The following is a 21008-nucleotide window of genomic DNA, read 5'->3' as shown; positions in this document are numbered from 1 at the left end:
ATGCTATGTAGCTGCCGCTTCTTAGCACCTACGCATGCCACGTATCTATGGACGCTGGATGTCAATATTGATGTGTGAATAATAATATTAAGCACAGAAATACACGGCGCCGGGAGAGGTCTAATCGCACTGTCCCCTGGAAATAAACATTTTTCAGGGCTGTTTCTTAAGGTGGGATATTTGTCTCCCTTCTCACCTGACCCTGAGGGGATGGGGGGCGAGTTGGAGAATGCCCTGAGCAGGCACCGGTGCATGGCAGTGCACAGCCAGGGGTGCCACTCCTCTACCTCCGGAGAGACGGGGCGAGGCCTCCGCAACCGCGTCAGAGCCTGGCGGCGCACTGGCTGCGTTCCCTGCCCTGGGCCTCGCTAAGGTTCCATGCTGGGTGCGCGGAGCTGGAGAAGGAAGATGAGAATTCTGCACTTCCCCGAGGTAGCCCCGGGAGAGCAGGGGGCCGGCTCCTGAGCCTGGGGCCACTGCGCCATTTCTCCCCCTAAGGGAGCTGCTGCTGCAAGGCTGCCCCTGCTGCTCCAGGGGGAAAGGGTAGGGCCGCGGCGGTGGGCGCTAAGCAGGTGGGCTCCTGTCGCCCCTGACTCCCAGGCTGCGCTCCCTGCCAGGCCCGGAGGGTGCGTCCGGGGGAGGCGCCCAGGGGGCCGCGCGGAAACCGGAAACCTGGGCGCGGGCCCCACCCGCGGACAGGTCGTGCTCCTGCAGCTGAGAGTGTGGTCATCACCCGCGAAGACGCCCGTGGGACAGCAGGGGCGCTGTTCACCCCACCTGTGGGATCGCAGCGAGGGTTGGAGAGAAAGGGGCGTCAGGGGTCCCCGGGACCCCGCCGGAACTCGCAGCGCGGCCGGGCGGAGGTGGGGTGCGGCCGGGACATGCAGGGGCCACAGGAACTCGTCCCTTCCTCGGCAGTTTAGCCCGCGGAGAAGCGACACCGCGCCCCCCACTAACGAGGAAACGCGGGCGCCGAAAGGCCCCGGGGCGCTCGCGGAGAAGCGCAGGGCTCCGCTCCGCCGGCCGCGCGGCCCAACCCCCGGAGGGGCTGCCCAGGACGCGGGTGTGGGGTCTCGCGGCCGCCCCTGGCCCGCGGCCACCCTCCTTGTGTGCTTGGGAAAAGGAACCCAGAGGCCTGGACTGCTCTAGTGGGGGCAGAGACGCCACCCCCGGGGGAGCGGAAGCCTCCAGTGTCCTTGTCCCCGTCCCAGTCCCCGTCCCAGTCCCCGCCCCGCCCGGGAAGGCGCGCTCGCCCTCTGGCGGCCGGCCCTGGAATGGACGCCGTCCGCGGCCGGACTCCACTCCTGTCCATCAAACCAACAAGGTCAAATGCAATGTTTGTAAAGGCCGCCTCTGGTTACTATGGCAACTGGAGACATCGTTGAACCCAAAGTGTGATTAAGCTGTTCCTTGTTCCATATTAATTTGGGAAGGAAACAGCTTCATTTCCGCTTTTCCACGCTCCCTCCTCTGTGCAGGGCATGCCCTTGCTGGCAGGGCTTCCAAGCCCGGGCTCTCCTCCCACGCGGGCCCTGCGGGCTTCTGCGGGCCCAAGGGACAGGGCCGCAGACTCTCAGGCAGCCTGTAGTATGATGAACTGGTCGGCAAGCAAGGAGCCCACCTCCTCAATATTCGTGAGCACTTCCCTTTGAGGGCAGGTCCTGGGGCTGGGCTGCAGTTTCAGGTCCAGCGCAGCCGTCTGCTCCCCCAGGAGCTTGCGCAAAGCCCTTCAGCCCTGTGCCCTATTTCCTCAATTCAGGACATAGAGCCCCACAGGACTATGTGAGAATTCAGTGGGAGAATCCATGAAAGGCACCGTTTAAAAATAAATTTAAGGCCGGGCGCGGTGGCTCAAGCCTGTAATTTCAGCACTTTGGGAGGCCAAGGCAGGCGGATCACGAGGTCAGGAGATCGAGACCATCCTGGCTAACACGGTGAAACCCCGTCTCTACTAAAAATACAAAAAATTAGCCAGGCGTGGCAGCGGGCATCTGTAGTCCCTGCTACTTGGGAGGCTGAGACAGGAGAATGACGTGAACCCGGGAGGCAGAGCTTGCAGTGAGCTGAGATCACGCCACTGCACTCCAGGGACAGAGTGAGACTCCGTCTCAAAATAAATAAATAAATTTAAAAATTTTACTTAGAATAGTTTTATTAAAAAGTTGCAGGTAGTACAGAGGTTATCCTTCCCCTATTACCTACATCTTACATGAGTGTGGCACACCCCGCAGCACCAGTGAGCCAATGTTGATACACTATTATCAACTGAAGCCCTTCATTTATTCCCATGGTTTTTATTTGTTTGTTTGTTTGTTTTCATTTTTACCTAATGTCCTTTCCCTGCTCCAGGATCCCAGATCACATCTGGTCCTCCTAACTCCCTGGGCTCTTCTTGGTGATATCTTCTCTGACTTCCCCTGTTTTTAGGGACCTTGGCAGTTTTGAGGAGTACCGGTCAACTATTTTGTAGAATGTCTCTCAATTTGGGTTGGTTTATCTGATGTTTTTCTGATGATTAGATTGGGGTTAAGAGGCCTGGGGTTCCGCTCACACGATATCATATCAACAGTGCATACTCTCAGCATGTCCACAGCATCAATCATTGTTGACCCTGATCGCCTGGTTGAGGTAGGGTTTGTCAGGTTTCTCCGACGTAAAGTGACTCTTTTTCCTTCCAGGTTGTCCTCTTTGGAAGGAAGTCATTCTGCACAGCCCACATTTACTCAGCTGGGAGTTAGGGGACACCTCCTGGAGGGCGGAGTGTCTAGGTAGATTATTTAGAATTCTTCTGCAGGCAAGATATGCCTTTCCTCCTCCATTTATTTAATCAGTCATCTGTATCAGCATGGACTCATGGGTATTTATTTTACATTTTAAGTCTTAATTCAGTGCATTTTTTTTTATTGACTTGTTTGGTCATTGAGAGGTCTTTCAGTTCCTTCCTATGTTCCTTTAACATACCCTTAGCATTCTGCTTTTCAAGCACTGACTTCCTTTCTGGCACTACCAGATCCTCCAGGCTCATCTTGTATATTTCCTGCCCCAGTTCCAGAATTGGCCCTTGCTGTAAGCAACTCTCTTTCCTTTATTGGAAAATGGTATCAGAAACCAAGCCCTGGACACAGAGCATACTTGTTGCAATTGGGGGTCATTTAAGAGGGACTTTTAAAAATCTAGCATAAAAATTGTTGGTTATCAATATTATTAGTAAATAGTGGACATTGTACTAAGGGCAAGGGACGTAACTAGCATGTGGAATCAGTCCTCACTGGACTCACAGCCTGGGGGCAAAGATGCACTGGTGAAAAATTCTGCTGCACTGTGAGAAGGGCTTTGATGGATACCCAAGGTGTTAAGGGGCACAATAAAGCAGCATTAGAAATGCCACAGAGGACCATGGATGTAAATTACCCTCCACTGGACTGTTATGTGAAAGAAGCAAGCTAAACAATAACATGAATTGTATGATCCCAACTTTGTCATATAAATGAGTGTGTGTGTGTGTGTGCATTCCAGGAGGTAATTTTTATTTCTAGTGTTATATAGTGGGTGGAAGTAACTGGGATAGTTGCAATGATATGCACTATCCTTGCCTCTGAGTGGTGGTATTATATGTAAGTTCTATGTATTCCTTTTTGTGCGTATTTAAATTTCCTGAAATAAATTCATGATAATATCCAACTCCTTTAAAGGAATGTTTGGAAGCCAGAAGAAAGGAGCTGGTTTGCTTTCTAGTCAGAGGGTTCCATGAGTCCCTTCTAAGATGCCAGGCAGACCCATTGGGGGGCAGGGAGCTGTGGGTATTGGTGGCCGGTGTCTCCAGTGCCTGCAGGCCATGCTACCCACCGCCCGCCCGGGTGAGTGGCGGGGTTGGTGACCTTTGGGACTGACAGCCGCACTGGGGGAATACTGAGGCTCAGTGAGGACTGAGGGCTTTTGTATAAATGTATGGGGTTCGAGTGCAATTGTTACATGCACAAATTGCATCGTGATCAAGCCAGGGCTTTCAGTGTAGCCAGCACCCAAATAACATGCATTGCACCCATTAAGTAATTTTTCATCTTCCACCCCATCCCACCTTCTCACCCTTCCAAGTCTCTGTTGTCTATCTAATTGCTGTTTTGTTCACTGCTGTCTGCAGGGCAGAGGGTAGGTGCTCAATAAATTTCTTTAAATGAATTTGTTTGAAAACCACTAAAATGCTGGTACTTGCAATGTCGTAATCAGAAATGTGAATTTTGCTTTTGAGTCAAGAGGACAGTTCTTATCTTTCATTTATCATCATCTGAGTCAAGTTCTTTGTGGCCCTCCCACCAGGCCCATTGTTGGAATTCTGGGGGTTCTGAAGCCTTCTGGAAATCTGGAGCCAGGACCCTATGATGCCCAGGGGAAGGGTGCCTGCACTTGCTGCCCCTTCCATCCTTCCCTGCCCTCGGCCCCAACCACCTCCTCAGCATGACTCTGGATTCCAGGTGGCCTTCCCTGGGGACAAAGAAAGGCTTTCAAGTGACCAGGCCTGGAACTAAGGGTCCACCCTGCTCAGTCCTGGCCAGCAGCCTCACCCGCCTCACTGGAGAGGACTCAAGGCCCTGCTGGAGCTGCTGTCCATCTCTAGTGATAAACCTGGGGGCAGGGCTAAGGCCAGGAGCTGGCAGTGCTGAGAGTCTAATGGAGGGCATGGCGGAAGGTCCTATGCAGCAGGGGCGCCAAGGGGTGGGGACTGCAAGGTCAGACTGGGGTTCAGGAGAGAACTGGTCCCACCAGGGAAATATGACTCACCAGGGCACATCAATGGATGAATCACATGGGGACCCTTTGGGAGACAAACTTGGGAGTACACTGCTGGGGTGTTCTGCACAGCTCTCTGGGCACCAAACTTAGGTACAAAAGTAATATCTGAGCCTAAGGAGGGATGGGGATGAGCCCACTTGACTTGTGGGGGTCCAAGCCTGTGAGATGGGGGTCTGCAGGACAGCCAGCCAGGAGGAGCGCCTGAGCTGACCCACATGGGGCCTCAGGACAGCTTTGGGGGATGGGCCCATGCTTCACTCAGGGCGAGCGCTCCCCATGTGAGCGGACACCACCCAGAGCTAGGTCGCTTTGCAGGATCTTTTCACGTGAGCAGCAAAAACATTTCAGACTCATGCTTTTCACTAACCTCCTTATCCATTTACTTTGTTTCTTCAGATCCCATAGAGAAGTCCTTTAAAATCCCAGTATGCCCCAGGGAAACAGAGCTCGTCGCAGTGCACCGCCACACATTCGCATTGCTCAGAATCCAAGGGACACAAAAGAGAGACTTATTGGCCGGGTTGGACACACAGCACTGGGCTTCCAGCCTCTGTCTCGGAGTCCTGCCCAGAAGGCCCAGACCACCTCCTGCTTGAGATCAACGCCCTCCCCACCCCAAGTCCCATCACTGGAGCTGAGTAAGTCATGATTTATTTCACTTTTATTAGTTTGCTTTTTCTGATTGCTGAAGATATTAGTCTGTTTGTGGCAGATTTTTTTTTTCACTCTTATTGACACTCTTAATTTGGCTTGTTATTTGTGAGGTATACAAGTTTAAAAAATTTTTATAGCCAAATGTATTGACCTTTTTCGTTTTTTGAGACAGGGTCTCACTCTGTCGCCCAGGCTGGAGTGCAGTGCCACGATCACAACTGACTGCAGCCTCAACCTCCTGGGCTCAAGTGATTATCCCACCTCAGCCTCCTAAGTAGCTGGGACTAAAGGCACGAGCCACCACACCTGGCTAAATTTTGTATTTTCTGTAGAGACCAGGTTGTGCTATGTTGCCCAGGCTGGTCTCCGATTCCTTTGCTCAAGCAACCTGCCCTCCTTGGCCCCACAAAGTGCTGGGATTACAGGTGTGAGCCACTGCACCCAGCCTGACCTTTTCTTCATGATTTCTTTGACTGCATAGAAAGTCAGCTTTCCTATGAGAAAATACAATAAAATTCACTTCACTTATTCATGTAATATACATATATTAATTCTAGGGGGATTAATCTAAATGTTTTTAAAACTAAAAATATGTACAAAACAGAAAGACAGGAAAACATTTACATTGCTTAGTGTAGGGAAGGTCCTCTCAAAATAAATAATACTCAAAATATATAAAACTTCATAAAAATAAAACAATAGATTTGGTCACATAAACTTCTAAATGACAAAAGGCACTCTATCTACATATATTACCAACAATGAGTTAATTCTATTCTACATAAGGCACTGTTAAAAGTAAATAAGAAAATGAGAGGTTGGGCACCAGCCATCCCTTTACTGGGTATATACCCAAAGGATTATTGGGTATAATAATGCTGCTACAAAAACACATGCACACGTATGTTTATTGCGGCACTATTCACAATAGCAAAGACTTTGGAACCAACCCAAATGTCCATCAGTGATAGACTGGATTAAGAAAATGTGGCACATATACACCATGGAATACTATGCAGCCATAAAAAAGGATGAGTTCATGTCCTTTGTAGGGACATGGATGAAGCTGGAAACCATCATTCTGAGCAAAGTATCACAAGGACAGAAAACCAAACACCGCATGTTCTCACTCATAGGTGGGAATTGAACAATGAGAACACTTGGAAACAGGGTGGGGAACACCACACACCGGGGCCTGTCTTAGGGTGGGGGGAGGGGGAAGGATAGTATTAGGAGATATACCTAATGTAAATGACGAGTTACTGGGTGCAGCACACCAACATGGCACATGTATACGTGTGTAACAAACCTGCACGTTGTGCATGTGTACCCTAGAACTTAAAGTATAATTAAAAAAAGAAAAAAGACAGGGTGGATACAGTGGTTCATATCTGTAATACCAGCACTTCAGGAGGCTGAGGCAAGAGGATAGCTTGAGCCCAGGAGCTCAAGACCAGTTTGTCAATATAGCGAGACCTCGTCTCTGCAAAAACTAAAATATATATTAGCCAGGCATGGTGGCACACATCTGCAGTCCCAGCTACTGGTGAGGTTGTGATGGAAGGACTGCTTGAACCCAGGAGGTTAAGGCTACAGTGAGCCAAGATCGTGAGCCACTGCACCCCTGCCTGGGCAACAGATTGAGACTAAGTCTCAAAAATATATTGAAAAAGCCAGGTGCAGTGGCTCATGCCTGTAATCCCAGCATTTTGGGAAGCCAGTGTGGGTGAATCACGTTGTCAGGAGATGAAGACCATCCTGGGCAACGTGGTGAAGCCCCGTCTCTACTAAAAATACAAAAAAAGTTGGGTGTGGTGGTGTGTGCCTGTAATCCCAGCTACTCAGGAGGCTGAGGCAGGAGAATTGCTTGAACCAGGGAGTCAGATGTTGCAGTGAGCCGAGATCACACCACTGCACTCCACCCTGGCTACAGAATGAGAATCCATCTCAAAAAATTAAAAATTAAAAAATTTAATTTAAAAAATAAAGGACAAAGGCATGTAAATTATATGGACAAGCTACTCATACAAGGAATTTAACTGGTTTAAAATGTTCAGCCACACAAGTTAATTAGGAAAAATGCAACTAAAACAAAAATATATTGGCACTTTACTATCTACCAGTTGGCAAAAAATTGAGGCTATCTTTTGTTGGTGACAGTATAAAGGAACATGAACATTCATACAATCATGAGAGGAATTTAAGTCAATATCATCTTTGTAGAGGAATTTACAATAACTATTAATATTTTTAATGGATAAATCATTAGACTCAGCAATTACAAAGCTAGAAATGTTTTCCATTTAAATACTTGCACATTGCAAAAAAATATCTAACAGGATGCCCACTGAAGCACTACTTATAATTGAAAAAACATGGAAATAACCTAAATGTACATTTTGAGGATGGTTTAAATAATCTATAGTACTATATTCTATAGAATGTTCTGCTTTTAATAAAAGAAATAAAAGATATCCATATGTCCTAAAAAGGAAAGGTATTTATGAAATGTTAAGTGGTGGGGAGGGGATGGTGGAAATAAGTTGTAGAATATCTATTTTCATGTTAGAGTTTTTTATTAATGTCTTCTATTTGTACCTCATTGCTTCTTTCTTGTTAGTTAATGAAAATTGCAAGGGTGTTAATTTACTTTTGCTTTCTGCTTGGGATAAACTGACATAATTTTATGCATAAAAGTCTTATTTTAATTATTTTCTTTATTTCCATGTTTAATTATATTTTATTTTCTCTTTGATAATTTTTATTTAAGAAAGTGACTTTTAATGTTCTGATTCATATGTTGGAAGAGTTTTTTGTTTGTTCAAAGGTGTATCCATCATTTCCAGTTTGTTGGGTCTTAATTAGAGAATGTGGCCTGGTCAGTTTCTACTTCTGGGAAGTTTCTGAGATTTTCTTTGAGTGCTAGTGTATTAGTTCATTTTCACACTGCTATAAAGACATACCTGAGACTGGGTAAGTTACAAAGAAAATAGGTTTAATTGGCTCATGGTTCTGTGGGCTTCAGAGGCTTCTGCTTATGGAGAGGCCTCAAGAAACTTACAATCATGGTGGAAGGCAAAGGGAAAGCAGGCATGTATTCACATGGCTGGCAGGAGAGAGAAACAGAAAGCAAGAAAGAGAGAAAGAGAGAGAAGTGTTACATACTTTCTTTTTATTTTTTATGTTATTATTATACTTTAAGTTCTAGGGTACATGTGTACAACGTGCAGGTTTGTTGTATACATGTGGCATGTTGGTGTGCTGCACCCATTAACTCGTCATTTACATTAGGTATATCTCCTAATGCTATCCCTTCCCCCTCCCCACAATAGGCCCCAGTGTATGATGTTCATACACACTTTCAAACAACCAGATCTCATGATAATTCACTCACTATCACAAATACAGCAAGAGGGAAATCTGCCCCCATGATCCAATCACCTCCCACCAGGTTTCTCCCCCAATACTGGGGATTACAATTCAGCATGAAATTTGGGTGGGGATGCAGAACCAAACTATATCATTATGCCCCTAGACGCTCCCAAATTTCATGTTCTTCTCACATTTCAAAACACAATCATGCCATCCCGACAGTCACCCAAAGTCTGAACTCATTCCAGCATTAACTCAAAAGTCCAAGTCCAAAGTCTCATTTGAGACGAGACAAGTCCCTTCTGCCTATAGTCCTGTAAAATCAAAGCAAGTTACTTCTAAGATACAATGCAGGTACAGGCATTGGGTAAACGCTCCCATTCCAAAAGGAAGAAATTGGCCAAAACAAAGGGACTACAGGCCCCATGCAAGTCCAAAACCTAGCAAGGCAATCATTAAATCTTAAAGCTCCAAAATAATCTCCTTTAACTCCATGTCTCACATCAAAGCCACACTGACTGAAAAGGTGGGCTCCCAAGGCCTTGCACAGCTCTGCCCCTGTGGCTCTGGAGGGTACAGCCCCTGCGGCTGCTTTCGTGGTCTGGCACTGAGTACCTGTGGCTTTTCCAGGTGCACAGTGCAAGCTGTCAGTGGATCTAACATTCTGGGGTCTGGGAGATGGTGGCCATCTTTTCACAACTCACCAGGCAGTTCCCCAATGGGAACTCTGTGCTCCAACCCTGTATTTCTCCTTTGCGCTCCCCTAGTGGAAGTTCTCCATGAGGGCTCTGCCCCTGCAGCAGACTTCTGCCTGGACATTCAGGCATTTTTATATATCCTCTGAAATCTAGGCAGAGGTTCCTGATATGCTTTGGCTGTGTCCCCACCCAAATATCATCTTAATTGTAACTCCCACAATTCCCACATGTCATGGGAGGAACTAGGCAGGAGGTGGTTTAATTATGGGAGCAGGTCTTTCCTGTGCTGTTCTCATGATAATGAATGAGTCTTATGAGATCTGATGGTTTTAAAAATGGGAGTTTCTCTGCACAAGCTCTCTCTTTGCCTGCTGCCACACATGTAAGATATGACTTGCTCCTCCCTATCTTCTGCCATGATCATGAGGCCTCACCAGCTACATGGAACTGTAAGTCCATTAAACCTCTTTCTTTTGTAAATTGCCCAGTCTCAGGTATATCTTTATCAGTAGTGTGAAAATGGACTAATACGGCTCCCAAGCCTCAACTCAACCTCTGCACACTCTCAGGCTTAACACTACATAGAAACCACCAAAACTTCTCGTTTGCACCTCTGGAGCAACAGCCTGAGCTGTACCTTGGCCCCTTTCAGCCATGGCTGGAGCTGGAGCAGCTGGAAAGCAGGGCACCATGTCCCAAGGCTGCACAGAACTGTGGGGTCCTAGGCCTCCAGGAGGTCTAGGTGGGAGGGGCTACCACAAAGGTCTCTGAAATGCCTTGGAGGCATTTTCCCCATTGTCTTTGCTATTAACATTTGGCTCCTCTTTACTTATGCAAATTTCTGCAGCTGGCTTGAATTCCTCCACAGAAAATGGGCTTTTCTTTTCTACCACATGGCCGTGCTGCAAATTTTCCAACTTTTATGCTCTTCTTCCCTTTTAAATATAAGTTCCAATTTCAGACCATCTCTTTGCAAACACATATGAGCATACACTGTTACAAGCAGCCAGGCCACATCTTGAATGCTTTGCTGCTTAGAAATTTTTTCTGCTCAATACTCTAAATCATCCCTTTCAAGTTCAAAGTTCAACAGATCCCTAGAGCAGTGGCACAATCCCTAGACTGGTGGCACAATACCACCAGTCTCTTTGCTGAACCATAGCAAGAGTGGCTGTTACTACAGTTCCCAATAAGTTCATCATCTGTATCTGAGACCTCTGCCTGGATTTCACTGTTGATATCATTATCAGCTTTTTGGCCACAACAATTCTCCATGTCTCCAGGAAGTTCCAAGCTTTCCCTCATCTTCCTGTCTTCTTCTGAGCCCTCCAAACTGTTCCAACCTCAGCCTGTTCCCCAGTCCCAAAGTCACTTCCACATTTTCAGGTATCTTTGTAGTAATGCCCCACTTATCTGGTACCAATTTTCTGTATTTGTCCATTTTCACACTGCTATAAAGAACTACTTGAGATTGGGTAATTTATTTTAAAAATTGATTTAATCAGCTTATGGTTCTGAGGGTCATACAGGGTTCTGCTTCTGGGGAGGCCTCAGGAAACTTATAAACATGGCAGAAGGGGAAGTAGGCACGTCTTCACGTGACTTGAAGGAGAGAGAGAGAAAACTGCTACACACTTTCAAACAACCAGATCTCGTGAGAACTCACTATCACAAGAACAGCAAGGGGAAAATCCACCTCCATGATCCAATCACCTCCCACCAGATTCCTCCACCAACACTGGAGATTATGATTCAACATGAGATTTGGGTGGGGACACAGAGCCAATCCATATCAACTGGTATATGTATTGGGTATGTTTGATGAGTTCTTGAAGACATGATGTACACTCTGTCAGTTGCATCAGCACCCAAATCATTAAATTCTCATCAATTACATTACAGAATCTTCTACATCTTCATTCATTTCTTACCTCCTTGTTCTACCACAGACCATAGAACCAGCAAAGGCATGCTAAGTTTTTCCATAAATGTCACGTTCTGTTCATCTCTCACATTCTCCTATTCTCATGGGAATGTCTTGAGTCCATTTCATAAAAGTCACAGTCTTTCACAACTTTTTGAGCATGATAAGCATTAGATTTCTAAATTTTTACCTGTTTCTTATGGAACTACTTGTAAGAGGAAGGCTTTTACTTTAAAACTTCCTGATAACTTATCCATTAAAGATGTTCAAATAGCCTAAATTGTTTTGCTTTTGTTTCCTTTTTTCTGAGTAAGGGAACATCTGACCATTGCTGGCACACATGAGCCCCACCCATTCTGTCCCCTCTTGTCATCTTTACCTCTGGCTGCATCAGGTGGGCATCTGGGTTCCTGTAAATGGGAAAGGCAAGTGGTTGAGCATAAACCAGCTCAGTGGCCAGAGCCCCACCAGTGACATCTGGGCTACTCTGCTGAATTCTTCCTGGGAGAGCTGCTCAGAGTGTCTGTTGGGATCTCCCAGCACGCTTGAGATGGATGCAGTTTGCCTTCCTCCTCAGTATGAGGAGGAAGAATGATCCATTTATACGTGTATCTACTCATTTGTGCAAAAAGAAACAGGAAAGATCAACCAGAAATGAATGAGATTCATACCTGCAGGGTGGTAGGAAGGAAAGAGGTAGAAATGATGTGAACAGGGGTAAGGGAAAGAAATAAAGGACACTTCCCTGAGGATGATATTTGCATAGTTCTGGCTTTTAGAACCATGTTAGTTCACATACACACACAAAACATTAATGAACAAGAGAAGGGAGACACTCAAAATGGAATCCTAACAGAAACAAGTGAACCTAAATGTACTTCAAATAAACAACATAAGCACACTGAAGAAAGAAAAAAAGAACTCAAGATGAATTCTGAGCACAGCATTGTATTCGCACTTTAGCACTTCAGGCTAAAATCAAAACAAAAAAGCTATAGAAAATAAAGATTGAACTCCAATTAAGTCAATTTGTCTTTTCTTTTCTTTTTTTTTTTTTTGAGGCGGAGTCTCGCTCTGTCGCCCGGGCTGGAGTGCAGTGGCCGGATCTCAGCTCACTGCAAGCTCCGCCTCCCGGGTTCACGCCATTCTCCTGCCTCAGCCTCCTGAGTAGCTGGGACTACAGGCACCCGCCACCTCGCCCGGCTAATTTTTTTTTTTTTTTTTTTGTATTTTTAGTAGAGACGGGGTTTCACCATGTTAGCCAGGATGGTCTCAATCTCCTGACCTTGTGATCTGCCCGTCTCAGCCTCCCAAAGTGCTGGGATTACAGGCTTGAGCCACCGCGCCCGGCCGTCAATTTGTCTTTCATAGTGGTATAGGTTAGCAATTCCAAAAATAATTTATGTACATTTTAGAATTGAGCAGAGAGGTAAATATATAGTGAATATTGAGAGTGAAGCTCTTCACTATTGGGAAACAAAGTTACAAAAGTGGAAAAAAGGAAAGTTAGAATGAACCCCATGATGTTGGATTAAAATTGGAGGTATCATCATGGATGCAAAGACAGACAGATACACACATACACATACACACACACATTTCCCAGCTCTGTCTGCTGATGAGGAAATAGCTGTAATGGGCACACCTAGGGCCCAGATCTTGGTTTCTAACTTCCATTCTCCGATAAAAGGAACCAGGGCTCCTTGGAGAAATGAGTGATTTCCAGGAGGATACAGGAAAAGGCAAAATAAACATAGAACATCATGTTGTGCCAGAAATTATGGAATGTTCAAAGAAAGATGGGAGAGTGTCAAAAGGACACAGGAGCTGGCATGAAGGAGGTTCCAACAACCTAATCTGGGACACTTTGAACACCAGAATAAATCATGGCAGCAACAGGTTGTAGTCCATAGAATGCAGTAAGAATCCGTGAGTCCATACAGAGATAGGTACATTTAAAATAATAGAGAGAAGGAAAAGCTCTTTCTTACAGTCAAATCCTAAGTCAATGTAAAAGGAATGATGGTGTTTTTTTAAAAATCTCCATTGGGCAACTGTCATCATAATTGTTTCAGGCAAGGAACATCAATGTGCAATACAGCTAGCAGGCAAGAATTTCATAAGAAAAAGGTAATTATAGAGTTTCCAAGGACCACCCCCAAGACACTTAATACTTACAAATAACCAAATAGAAATAACTTTACAGTAGAGAACCCTGGCATACACTATGAGGTGGAAGTTCACATCACCAGTAAAGGGACAAATAGGGGCCAGGCACAGTGGCTCATGCCTGTAATCCCAGCACTTTGGGAGGCCAAGGCATGCAGATCACTTGAGCCCAGGAGTTCAAGACTAGCCTGGGCAAAATGGCAAAACCCTGTCTCTACAAAAATAATAATAATAATTATTATTACATATATATATACACAAAAAAATTGGGAGGCTGAGGTGGGAGGATTACTTGAGTCTCGGAGGTGGAGGTTGCAGTGAGCCAAGATCATGTCACTGCACTCCAGCCCGGGCAACAGATTGAGAATCATCATGTAAAATAACTAGCCTGCCTCCCCCTCCTCAAAACTATCAAGGTCCTGAAACACAAAGAGAGCCAAGGAGCTGTTCTAGGGTAAAAAGAGTCTGGGGAGGTTGGGCACAATGGCTCACGCTGTAATTCCAGCACTTTGGGAGCCTGAGGTGGGTGGATCATGAGGTCAGAAGTTCAAGACCAGCCTGGCCAACATGGTGAAACCCCATCTCTACTAAAAATACAAATATTAATTGGGCATGGTGGCAGTCACCTGTAATCTCAGCTACTCAGAAGACTGAGGCAGGAGAATCGCTTGAACCCAAGAGGCAGAGGTTGCAGTGAGCCGAGATTATGCCACTGCACTCCAGCCTGGGCGACAGAGCAAGACTCTGACTTGAAAAAGAAAAAAAAAAAAATGAGTATAGGGAAAGGAAGCAGGACAAGTAAATACACTGTGTGACTCTTGACTGGCTCATGGGGAAAGGGGGAAAAAGAGATTGTTGTAAAGGACGCTGGCAGGACAACTGGTGGAATCCGAGCGAGGTCAATAGATTAGATACATTATGGTAGCAGCACTGACTTCCTTATTTTGTTCATCGTACTACAGTTATATAAGAAAATTCTTGTTTTTATAAAATACACACTGAAATATGTAGGGAAAGAGATATTATGTCTGCAATTTACTCTCAAATGGTAATGAGTAAGATGTCTACATAGAACAATAAAGCAAATGTAAATATTAACATTTGGGGATTTTGAGAAAAGGGATCTTTGTGCTATCTCTGCAACTTTCCTGTGAATCTAAAATTATTCCAAAACGAAAGTTGTTTAAACTGCAGGTATCCCTACATGTGGTATACAACAAGAGAACTAACATCATTCAGGCTTGCAAGCTAATCCCCTAAAAATGAACTGGTTCTTCTTATAGGGTCTCTTTAGGAGAGAGGAGTCCTAGGAGCTTCAGCTCACTGGAAAGGCCCTGTGAAAATGTGTCAGTAGAATCTTCTAGAGCTTGCCAAGAATACCCAGCTGTCCTGTTTGGCAGCACCCACAGCCCTGCATCTCCAGAGGCTCACTGGAAATTCAATGGACTTCCTGTAAGAGTCTAAAGGGAATGAAAGCACAATACAAGGGAAGCTATCTACATATTTAAGATCAGTCATATCATCCTCCTATTTTCTCTTTCAGAGTCTTTCCTTCCATCTCCTTGAGCAGCTTCTCACCCTCAGCACTGCTGACATCTTGGGCCAGGTGATGTCTGCTGTGGGGACTGTCCTATTCATTGTAGGATGTGGCAGCTCCCGGGGCCTTACCCACCAGTTGCAAATAGGGGCAAAATCTGCCCTGGTTGAGACCCACTGCTGTAGAGCCACCAATTCAGCAATATTGTGATACAAATCCAAACTCATTTCACTCTTGGAAATGTTTCCTAAGTACACAACTTTCCTGTTGATGTTCTAACATTCGTGAAAATCTGAGCCAGTGCCTGCCATTATTTTGAGATTCAATTTTTAATTTGTTTTTTGTTTGTTTGTTTGTTTGTTTGTTTTTCTTTTGAGATGGAGTCTCGTTGCAATGCCCAGGTTGAAGTGCAATGGCCCAATCTCGGCTCACTGCAACCTCCACCTCCTGGGTTCAAGCGATTCTCCTGCCCCAGCCTCCCAAGTAGCTGGGACTACAGGTGCGTGCCACCACACCCGGCTGATTTTTGTATTTTTAGTAGAGACGGAATTTCACCATATTGGCCAGACTGGTCTCAAACTCCTGATCTCAAGTGATCCACATGCCTCAGACTCCCAAAGTGCTTGGATTACAGCCGTGAGCCACAGTGCCCAGCCTTGTTTTGGTACTTTTTTAAAACATTTATTGATAACTTAGTAAATACCAAGCAATATACTAAGCACTTTACATGCATTTTTCTCTTTTCATTCTCAGATCAAATCTAGGAGACTTAGCGTGTGTTCTCAGCCTTCCCAGAAAACAACCAACAGTTAGTTACTAGCAATTTCTATACATGCCTACACCCACCCACAAGCAGGCCCATGCAAAGTTCCTGAAGGCATGGCTGGCTCTGAGGCGCATATATAACCCTGAGGCCTGAAGCAGCAAAGCCCACAGTATCACCAAAATGCAATGTGTCCCTACAGATAAAGCAATGCCTCTCTACTAGCAGTGAACACAATCGATTATCTACTATGTTCCTGTACCATCTTTTGACTTTTTTTAGAAGACAGACAGAAAGCTAGCTAGCTATTGTCATTTGCAAAGATAAAAATAAATTTGCAAGGAATTGTTGGTAGTGTAAAGCAGAGGTCAGCAAACTTTCTCTGTCAAGGGCCAAACAGTAAATATTTTCGACTTTGCAGGCCATAGAACCTCCATTCCAACAACTTACCTCTGCCACTGCAGCATGAAAGCAGCTACAAGCAATACGCAGACGCATGAAAATTACACAAACAAGTAGCACATGTCACCAAATATTGTTCTTTTGATTTTTTTTCGAACAATCTAAATATTAGTCTTAACTTGCAGGCAGTACAACAACAGGCAGCAGGCTAGATTTGGCCCAAGAATCATAGTTTGCTGAACCCTGGTTTCACAATAGGAAAGACATGGAATCAGCCAAGGTGATCATCAACAGTGGACTGGATGAAGAAAATGTGCTACGTGTACACCATGGAATACTACACAACCATTAAAAAGAATGAAATCATGTCATTTGCAGCAACATGGATACAGCTGGAGGCCATTATCTTTTTTTTTTTTTTTTTTTAAGACAGAGTCTCGCTATGTCGCCCAGGCTGGAGTGCATTGATGCAATCTTGGCTCACTGCAAGCTCTGCCTCCCAGGTTCACACCATTCTCCTGCCTCAGTCTCCTGAGTAGCTGGGACTACAGGCGCCCGCCACCACAGCCGGCTACTTTTTTTGGTATTTTTTTTTAGTAGAGACAGGGTTTCACCGTGTTAGCCAGGATAGTCTCAATCTCCTGACCTGGTGATCCGCCCGCCTCAGCCTCCCAAAGTGCTGGGATTACAGGCGTGAGCCACTGTGTCCGGCCAAGTGAATTAACGCAAGAATAGAAAACCAAATACCACATGCTCTCACTTATAAGAGGTAGCTAAACATTGAGTACACATGGACACAAAGATGGGCACAATAGACACTGAGGACTACTAGAGAGGGAGGGAGCACTTTGGGAGGCTGAGGCGGGTGGATCACCTGAGGTCAGGGGTTCGAGACCAGCCTGGCCAACATGGCAAAACCCCATCTCTCTTAAAAACACAAAAATTAGCAGGGTGTGGTGGCACATACCTGTAATCCCAGCTACTCTGGAGGCTGAGAGAGGAGAAGCTCTTGAACCAAGGAGGCAGAGGTTGCAGTGAGCCGAAACTGCACCACTACACTCCAACCTGGGCGACAGAGCAAGACTCCATCTCAAAAAAGTTAAAAAAAACTTTAAAAATAAATAAATAAGTAAATAAGTAGAAGTCCGACTCAGAAAGAAATGAACAAATGCACCTATTCCCATCACACACGAGGCTTGCAAACAAAACAGTTCGTATATTTGGAATGTGAAAATCAGAAAGCACTCAGGGTCAGCATGCCTTAACTCTGCCCCATAATTGCTTTCCACACAAATGAGTTTACCTCGGGCTGATATGAACAAGCCACACACCCTATTTCCACGTGCACTAATCACTAAGGCTGCTCTCTGAGCAGGTAAATTGGTTTTATACCAGCAAAATACACGTGTAAGCCCCTTTCTGACTGAGCGCAGAGCTGGATTCTGGGGAGAAAATCTCACCTCCAATCCCTGCTCTCCAGAGTGGCAGGTAGGTGTTCCAGCTCACAGCAGACAAGGCTCAGGTAGACACCCACGGCAGTAACAAAACGCAGACGCCAACCCGCTGCCAGGAAGTCATATTGGATGTGATTCGGAACACGGACAGATGCACAGTGAGCATTGTGCACCCAGTGCTGCTCCCACTTAAGTGAACACCAGTCAGAATCTTCTAAAGGTACCAAGAAGTAAAGGGGGGAAATACAGTATTCGAACCTGCTATGACAATGGAAGCTGCCTTTAAAAACAAGGGGAAATTCCTGCAATGTAGAATCCCTAGATACAATGCAGCCTGCTTTTTGTCCAGAATGGAAACAACTGGAAAACGGAAATAATCATGTTTTCCTTCTGTAGGTGCTGCTGCTGTATGAGATGCCTCCAACACCGAGAAGCACTCTAATCATCCTAGCAGACTTTAATAATAACTTATTCACAAACTCCAACTAGTATGGGCCTTGCCAGGCCCCATGAGAAGTACTCGGCTACATTATCTCACCCAGTCCTCATAGCTCTGTGAGACCAATGCTTCATAAGCCCCACTTTTGCAGATAGGGGCCCCCAAGTTAGAAGTCAACTCACTCACTTGAGATCGCACAGCCAGAGGTTAAGCCAGAATTCACACATGGGCTGCCAGGCTCACAGCCTCTGTCCTCAATCCCTGTTCTACCCAGCCTACGGCAGCAGATACCCATAACTTACGCTTCATCAGGGATTGGATTTGATTTAGGGGATTGTTGGTATTAAATACATTTCATTTTCCTTTAATAAATGAAAACTAGTAATGAGTATTTATGATGACTCTCAGCTACCAGGGTATTCCATCAGCTGCAACTGGCCATGAACCAACCCTCTGTCCCTTCACACAGCAACATTCATTCAACCCCATGTCTCAGTACTAGGGAAACAGAAAGATGGTCATTGATCTTCAAGGACATCCCATTTCGAAGAAGAAAAGATAAGAAATCACTTTCAACATAGTGTGTTACTGTTGGGCCAATAATGTCCAGAACGGTAAAAGTAGAAAGAAAAACTAACCCAACCCAGAGAAGTGTCAAGGAAAGCAAAGTAGAAGAGGCGAGGCTTGAGAGCTCACTGAGGAACAAGTAACAGTTTGCCAGAATGAGAAAGTGAGAAGGGTGCCCCAGGCAGAGGGGCCATCTGGAAAAAGCATGGCTGCTTCTGAACTCCCCCAGGGCGTGGCTGCAACATGGATGTCTATGGGGGCATCATCCAGATGCAGAGGAAGAGGGAGCCACGTGGAAATGCCTAACTTATCCCTAACTTATCATTTTGGGACTTGAACTTTATCCAGAAGCTTCCCAGGAGCCACTGGAAGATTTAAGAAAGGTCCTAGCCAGGCTTACATTTTGGGTAGGTACCTCTCTCTGCTGACAGGACAGGGAGAATAGGATGGGAAGGGCTGTAACCAGGCCAGATGCGGTGGCTCATGCTTGTAATCCCCCAGCACTTTGGGAGGCCAAGCCAGGCAGATCACCTGAGGTCAGGAGTTGGACACCAGCTTGGCCAACATGGCCAAACCCTATCTCTATTAAAAATACAAAAATCAGGCCAGGCGTGGTGGCGCATGCCTGTAATCCCAGCTACTCGGGAGGCTGAGGCAGGAGAAACACTTGAATCCAGGAGGCAGAGGTTGCAGTGAGCCACTGCACTCCAGCCTGGGTGACAAAGCAAGACTTCATCTAGGAAAAAAAAAAAAAAGGCTGTAACTAGGGGCATGGAGAGCTGTAAGAAGCTGTAAGAAGCTGTAATCCAGGTGAAAAGTAATGAGGAAGTGATTTAAGGCTGTTTCATCAGCAGGGATGAAGAGAGATGGACACATTCAAGAAATAATGGCGAGAAATTAACTGCCAGCAATATATTTAATATATGTAGCCCATGTGGAAAATGTGTATAACCTATCTGACCAAAAAAATAAAATTGACTCATGGAGCTAAGGATGGATGTGTGACCTCAAGAGAGACAACCCCTTGGCTTGCCAGTGACTTTTATGAGTATGGTTCAAGGAAGAGCTGGTCAGATTCTGTCTCTAGAGACACAGAGACTTGTGAGGGCTAGAGCTGAAAGGCCATAGAGTAAGCTCATATTAGGTTGGTGGCCAGATTGGATCATCCACAAGATAAGATGGCAGAGAAAACCATGGGGCAGGTGGGTGGAACAGCACCAAGGGAATCACAGGAGGTAAGGCCATGTGGCCTTCAAGAGCTGGAAGAAGAGAGTAACCGATGGCTGGGTTCCAGGAGGCTCCCAGCGCCAATTCACAGGAAGCCTGGGTTGCTTGTCGTCCTGCTCATCTTGACATCACTGCCTCCTCACAGCAAACTCCCATTTTCACCTGTTCTAACCTGAGAGTGTTTCTGTCTCTCACATCCCGAAAGTCTTAATTAGAACAAGTCCTTTAAAAAACAGTCAGAAAAGGAAAACACCCCAATAGGAAAATGGAAAAAAGACATGAACAAGCAATCCACAGAAGAATACAACTAGCCAATTAACATGTGAAAAAACGTCACCTTCACTTGTAATTTGGGAAATAAAATTTGGCAAAGATTTGGAAAGTTGTAATAGCTGGGAAAATGTCATTCATTTGTCACAGAAATGCAATTTAGCGTCTTTTTCTACAGAGCAATTTGGCAACATGTAATAAAGCCTTAAGGCTTTTCTCATCCTTTGGCCCATCAGATCCACTGCTGAGAATTTATCCTAAGGAAATACTAGATCACTTCTAAGTTGATATTATTTATAAGCCAAATCTGAGCTAAGAAAATACAAAGATTTAAATACTGACGATGCTCATTACAGGGGTCACTTGTGGAAGCTAAAATTCAGAAGGAGCATAAATGTTCAGCAATAAGAAATTGGTTAAATTAAGTGTAGAATGAATCAATAGATAGATAGAACTACTAAATACTTAAAAACACTAAAATAATGTTTAAAACATTAAATGAACTGAAAATTGACTTTTTTAGGCAAAAGCTATATAAATGTGAGTGTGTGTGTGTGTATATATATACACGCATACATACATAAACTATGACCCATACTTGTGTAAAACAAAACTTAAAAATATATTTATACTTTGTACATATGTATTACATATATATAAGCACACGTTAGGTTGGTGGCCAGGTTGGATCATCCACAAGATAAGACAGCAGAGAAAACCGTGGGGCAGGTGGGTGAAACA

At 45.2% G+C, this 21008-nt stretch overlaps 1 long non-coding RNA gene across 2 annotated transcripts; it reads left to right on the top strand.

Moving 5' to 3' along the window:
* The first annotated feature begins 338 nt into the window (after positions 1-338).
* LOC115900433 lies at positions 339-19519 on the top strand. Of its 2 annotated transcripts, XR_004060103.1 has the most exons (4): positions 339-432; positions 5188-5429; positions 14892-15060; positions 15152-15463. It is a non-coding gene; the product is annotated as an uncharacterized LOC115900433 (long non-coding RNA). The 2 variants fall into 2 exon arrangements; XR_004060104.1 differs by lacking the exons at positions 14892-15060; positions 15152-15463 and adding an exon at positions 18161-19519.
* Positions 19520-21008: the final 1489 nt, after the last annotated feature.

This window comes from Rhinopithecus roxellana, chromosome 11 (genome assembly GCF_007565055.1).
Source record: "Rhinopithecus roxellana isolate Shanxi Qingling chromosome 11, ASM756505v1, whole genome shotgun sequence".
NCBI classification, from domain to species: domain Eukaryota; kingdom Metazoa; phylum Chordata; class Mammalia; order Primates; family Cercopithecidae; genus Rhinopithecus; species Rhinopithecus roxellana.
This window is presented reverse-complemented; position numbering and strand designations above follow the sequence as displayed.